Source organism: Dipodomys merriami, unplaced genomic scaffold (genome assembly GCF_024711535.1).
Source record: "Dipodomys merriami isolate MVZ:Mamm:240054 unplaced genomic scaffold, mDipMer1.0.p SCAF_4, whole genome shotgun sequence".
Lineage (NCBI taxonomy): Eukaryota > Metazoa > Chordata > Mammalia > Rodentia > Heteromyidae > Dipodomys > Dipodomys merriami.
In genome coordinates this window covers 94890944-94896741 of record NW_027205603.1, presented here as the reverse complement: position 1 = coordinate 94896741, position 5798 = coordinate 94890944, and the positions used below count along the sequence as shown (strand labels likewise).

The 5798-nt window shown below is 66.6% G+C and overlaps 1 pseudogene; it reads right to left on the bottom strand.

Moving 5' to 3' along the window:
- Positions 1–1114: 1114 nt before the first annotated feature.
- LOC138806177 (mitogen-activated protein kinase 15-like) lies at positions 1115–5199 on the bottom strand (annotated as a pseudogene).
- Between the last annotated feature and the right edge of the window lie 599 nt (positions 5200–5798).

The window sequence follows — 5798 nt, the reverse complement described above, 5'->3', positions numbered from 1 at the left end:
GCCGCAGCCTCATTCATGCCCCACAGGCGCAGACACGGGGGGGGGGGCAGGGGCTATGGGGGCTGAGCCCCACCTCGGCCCAGAGGCATGGGTGGTCCCCATGCTCCTGCAACGCCTAGCGCTCCAGCCCAGCCTGGTCTTGGTCCTTTTCCTATTTGTTGCCAGCACACAGGATCTGTCCTCTGTCCAAGGTTGCTCTTCTGTTTTCTTTTTGTGTTGGCTAGCACTCTGCCACTTGAGCCACAGCACCACTTCCAGCATTATGTGTGTGTGGAATGGAACCCAGGGCTTTGTGCATGCCAGGCGAGCACTCTACCACCAAGCTACATTCATTATTAGCTAAGGCAAGAAATCTTGTAACACTCCTATCTGTAATTAGTAACAAAAAGAGTGGGAAATTGAGGGTCAAACGGTAGAGCACTAGCCTTAAGCAAAAAACCAGTGTCCTAGGCCTGAGTTCAAGCCTCAGTACCAGCTAAGAAGGAAAAAACAGTGAGAGAGCCAAGGCCCCTGGACAGGCAGCCGGGGGGGCGTGGGCCATGGCCTCACTTTCCTTTAACAGCTGAGCCTGGGTCTCAGGACCTCGGCCCAGGCAGGGGTGACGGCAGGGACTCTGGGTCAGACTTGCCTACGGACAAAGCTGTCGGAACGTGTGTGGCCTGGAGCCCCCCGCGTCACTATTCAGAGCTGGTAAGGTCCCCACTGAGGGAAGCCCTTCAAGAACAGGGGCCGGGGGCGGGCAGTCCAGCCGGGACCCCCTGCGACCAGCCTGCACCCCTCTGCACATCCTGCTGGGAGGGAAAGCCTTCCTAAGCCACGGCGTTCGCGTCCTGTGCCTGGGCTTCCACGCGGCCCGAGCACTGCGGAGCTCCCCAGGCACGGCCCGAGCCACCGCTGTACTTGAGGTTCTCAGTGGTTAACTGGACATTAAGAATCTCAAAGACTTTGCTGCTGGGCTGGCTTCCCGAGCCGCTGGGATGACAGGTTGCCGAGCCGGGGCGCAGGGAGCCCAGGCCGGCGCAGGGGCACAGGCCCGTGTCCCGGGCGCCCCGGCGGCGCTGGTCCGCTGGGGAGGCCGGTGAGGGCCCGCAGGCCGGGGCCGGGCGCCCGCGGCTCAGGTCCCGTAGGCCTGCGCGCAGCCTCTGAGCGCGGCCCTGGCAGCGCCCCGGGCCCCTGAGACCCAGGAGCTCAGCATCCTGCGGCCCCGGCCGGCTGGGAGCAACCTGCGCCGCGCGGAGCGGGAGCAGGAGGGGGCGGGGCCGGGGTGGAGGAGGGGCGGGGCCTGGAGGGGCGGGCCGGGGAGCAACCTGCGCCGCGTGGAGCGGGAGCAGGAGGGGGCGGGGCCGAGGTGGAGGAGGGGCGGGCAGGGAGTGGGGGCGGGGCCTGGAGGGGCGGGCCAGGGAGCAACCTGCGCGCGGAGCAGGAGCAGGAGGGGGCGGGGCCGGGGTGGAGGAGGGGCGGGCAGGGAGTGGGGGCGGGGCCTGGAGGGGCGGGCCAGGGAGCAACCTGCGCGCGGAGCGGGAGCAGGAGGGGGCGGGGCCGGGGTGGAGGAGGGGCGGGGCCTGGAGGGGCGGGCCGGGGAGCAACCTGCGCCGCGCGGAGCGGGAGCAGGAGGGGGCGGGGCCGGGGTGGAGGAGGGGCGGGCAGGGAGCGGGGGCGGGGCCTGGAGGGGCGGGCCAGGGAGCAACCTGCGCCGCGCGGAGCGGGAGCAGGAGGGGGCGGGGCCGGGCCGAGGAGGGACCTGGAGGGGCGGGGCCTCAGGGGCGGGCCGGGGAGTGGAGCCGGGCCGGGGCCCTGCGCAGGCGCGCCAGGCTCACCTGCCCGCTGCACCGGCCGGGTAGCTGCCAACCAGGCCCCGCCGTCCACTTGAGCAGCGGCCCGCGAGGCGTCCCCCGGGCTCGGCCCTCCCTGAGCAGGCAGCGGGCAGCGAGCAGCGGCCGCTCCGGGCCGCTCCCGGGGCCTCTGCGGGGTGGGAAGTGCAGGCCCCGGCTCAAGCCCGGGTGCCTCCCCGGCGGGGCGCACCGACCCGCGGGGCCGCCCTCGGGCTGGGGTCCCGACGGGGCGCCCCGGGCCCCCTCTACCCCGCGCTCCAGCTCTCCCGCGAGCGCGGGGGGCGCCCGGGGCGGCGGACGGCGGGGTCGAGGCCCAGCGCCCGGTAGAGGAGGCCGCTCTCCGGGCACCGGGAGCCGCACGTCCACTCTGCGTCCGGGCGGTGGAACCTGCGGGACCAGGGGTGCAGGGGGTGCACGGGCTGCCGGGGACCCCGCGCCGGGCACAGCCTGCCCGCAGACACGCGCGGCCCCCGCGCCCGCCTCTGCACGTAGGGGTGCTGGAGCCTCTGCCGCGCCGCGCCCAGGCGCTGGTCGGGGGCGAACACCAGGAGCCGGCCCAGGAGGGCCAGGGCGTGGCGGGGGGGGGGGGTCCCACGGCAGGAGGGCCCAGTGTGTGCCCTGGCCTGCAGGCAAGCGGCCTCGTCTCCCTCCAGGCCCTGCGCCGTCTGCAGACCTGCTTGTGGCCCCTGGGCTGGCATCCAACCTGTCCCCGTCCCCCTCCCCATTTCCTGTCCGGATGGACCCTCAAGACCTTCAGAGAGCTGGGGAGACCCTGACCACCTCTCCCTTTCCTCTGCTCCTCCGGCCTCACCAGGACCTTCTGGAGGCTTCCCACAGCCCCTGAGCTGGACTGTTCAATGGAGGAGGGGAATCGCCCCTCTAAAGATTCTCTCCCCAGTTACCTGCTGCATTCAGGGCTGGTGTCAGGAGAGCAGGGCACAGGTGCACAGGCCTCTTGTGCTAGCTATGGAACGGTGCCCATTCCTGCCTCCGCCCCCCACACACCCTCACCGAGACCTCAGGTAGTGCAGAGCCAAGGTGCTGTGTAGTCTGAGCGGAGAGCCGAGAGGCCTGAGGGGAGGGTGACCAGGCCTGTCTGCTGAGGGCCTGGGGCCAGCTGTTCCTTCTGGACCCAGGGCCATTGGCTGTCTGGCGGGGCTGTGCTGAAGCGGCCCCTATGAGGGCCCTCAGTCCTGGCTGCACCCACTCCCCAACACCTTCCTCCACCTCTCCCCACAGTGCTGGGTCCCTGGCTGGACTCTCAGCAGCACCCCTGCTCCCCACATTCCTGGGCAAGCTGGACCCCAGCTGTGTGGCCCCTGAGGCCCTGTGCTAGGCTGCCCACACTGGGCCCTCCATCTTCACGGCCTATGCTATTTCCAGTCCTCCTGGGGCTCCGAGTCCACCCCTGCCGCCTCCTCACCCTGTCCCCCTCCCTGGTGAATTGCTGCTTCCCCACAGCTGGGCTCAGGCACCATCCACCAGCAGGGGGATGATCTCCAGGACCAGCTCCAGCTGGCGGAGGGCAGATGAGCAGGGGAACAGCGGCCAGCCTCCCAGCATCTCTCCCAAGCAGCCCAGGCTCCACATGTCCACCCCAGGGGTGTACCTGGGGCAGGAAGGGGAGTGGACGAAGGGCTGCTCAGGGGTGGGAGCAGGGGTGCAGGGGTACAGACAGGGGGGCCCAGGAAGGCCTGTGTGGAAGCAGCCACACGGGATGGGCGTGGAGAGGACGGGTGTGCTGGGGGACCCACTGTTACCATCTTGAGCTGAGCAGCACCTCCAGGGCTCGGTACCACTGTGTGGCCACATGCTGGGTCAGCGCCTGGCCCTTAGGCCCCGTGGGGAGGTCGCCCAGGGAGCGGGCAAGGCCAAAGTAGCAGAGCTTCATGGTGCAGCTGGCGTCCACAAGGACGTTGGATGGCTGGAGAGAGTGGTGCGCTGCTGGGTAGGGGCCGGGCGCACACGGGGGCAGGGTTCTGCGGGTGCACACGGGGGCAGGGGGCTGTGGGCACACATGGGGGTGGAGCCTGCAGGCAGCTTGAGGCAGAACCTTCTGGTCTCCGTGGATGAGCGTCCCGGAGGAGATGCGTGTGGCGGCGGCAGGGGCTGGTGGAAGATGTAGCTCTGTGGACATTGCACAGCAGGCTGCCCTTCTGGATGACGGCGTCCAGGTCGGTGTCTGGGGAGGTGGGGGAGCCGGTGCAGGACATGCAGGTCAGCCTGGGGGTGAACCCACCTGACCCTCAACCCGTCCTGGGCGCTCCCTGCTTGGCTACTCTGCCAAGTCTCCATTCTGCTCCCTGTCCAGTAGACAATAAAGTTCTGCCAATCTATTTTCTTCTTTTTCTTTTTTCTTTTTGTCAGTCGTGGGGCTTGAACTCTGGGTTTGGACGCTGTCTCTGTACTCTTCAGCTCAAGGCAAGTGCTCTACTGCTAAAGCGAGCGCTCTACTGCTTGAGCCACAACGCCACTTCTGGTTTTCTAGTGCTTTATTGGAGATAAGAGTCTCATGGACTTTCCTGCCCGGGTTGGCGTTGAACCATGATCCTCAGATCTCAGCCTCCTGAGTAGCTAGGATGACAGGCATGAGCCACCTGTGCCCAGCATGCAGATCTATTTTCATACTCGCATGTCACCCTTGTGTTACAAAGTGAGTGGGAAAAAGAACACATAGCTGCAAGTGGGGACAGAGCAAGAGCCCCATGGGAGCAAGCAGTGGTCCCCACCAGGCTCAAGAGGCCAACTTGCCAGCCCTGTGTCCTTGGGTACGTGACACGGCCAAGGGCACTAGCCACAGAAGAGACGCAGGCAGAAGGACAGAGAGGCTGCAGGCAAGGCCCAGGGTGGGGCAGAGAGGAGAAGAGGCCAATGAGGCCCTCTTCCCCATGGACTCGAACACCAGATAAACGTCCTTGTCATTCTCAGCTGGGACACCGCAAGCAGGCGGACGATGTTGAGATGACCCCCGAATGGCTGTGGAGAGCTGCTGCTGCTGGGAGGCCTGGGCTGTGCTCTGGGCATTGAGGGGCCAGCGTCCCCCTTGTCTCGAGAGATCTGAAGCTGGGAGGACAGATGCAGGCCAGACAGCTCGCATCTTCCAGAGCCACTCACCTGGAAAAGTGTGACCTTTCAGAACATTCTCTGAAAGAGACAAAAACACACATCCAGCCAGCCCGGCCAGGAGGACTGCTGTGATGGTCTGAGCTCCTGGCCAGGCACCAGCCCTGCCCACCCCTACCCCCCACCCCTGCCCAGCACTCACCTGAGCATCTGTCTTGTCTCTGAAGACATGGAAAATTTTCTTGATAGCCACCACCTCACCAGCCACTGCCCTCCACACGATGGCACAGGTCTGGGGGCAGCGCGGTCAGCAGCGGCGCCAGCCTCCTGCCCAGCCATCCCCTGCCCACAAAGGTCATACCTGCAGAGGAGAGCTACACAGTCCAGCCTCTGGGTTCTGGGAGGAGGAGGTGTGGTGAGGCCTTTAGAGGAGGCCACCAGGGGAGGAAGAGCTAGCGCCGCCGGCCCTGGGAGGATGGGAGGCCATGGTGAGCACTTAGGGTACCTGCCCCTGACAGGCTTCAAGCTCTTTGCCTTCCAGCCAGCCGAGCACCCCGCCCCTGCTCCCGCCCTGTCCCCCCCCACTTCCTGGCCTGTCCCTTGCTCCACCCTGTCCGATCTGCTTGGCAAATCAAATCTCCTTGCTTTCTCCCTTCAGATGCATCCAGTGTGACACTTCCATGCCCGAGGCCCAGCCTTGGTCCAAGCCTCCAGTATCTCCTGCTGGAAGGCTACACCTCCTCCAGGGTGCAGACCAGGGAGCCTGTACTGCCGCCCCACAGGCCCGTGCTAGCCAGAGCCCAAGACCTCAAGGTTGAGCAGCAGCTGCCTCCCCCATGGACCCTGGCCCCAGCTGTCTCCCTCCTCCCTGCGTTCACGCTGTGACTTCTACAGGGGCCAAGC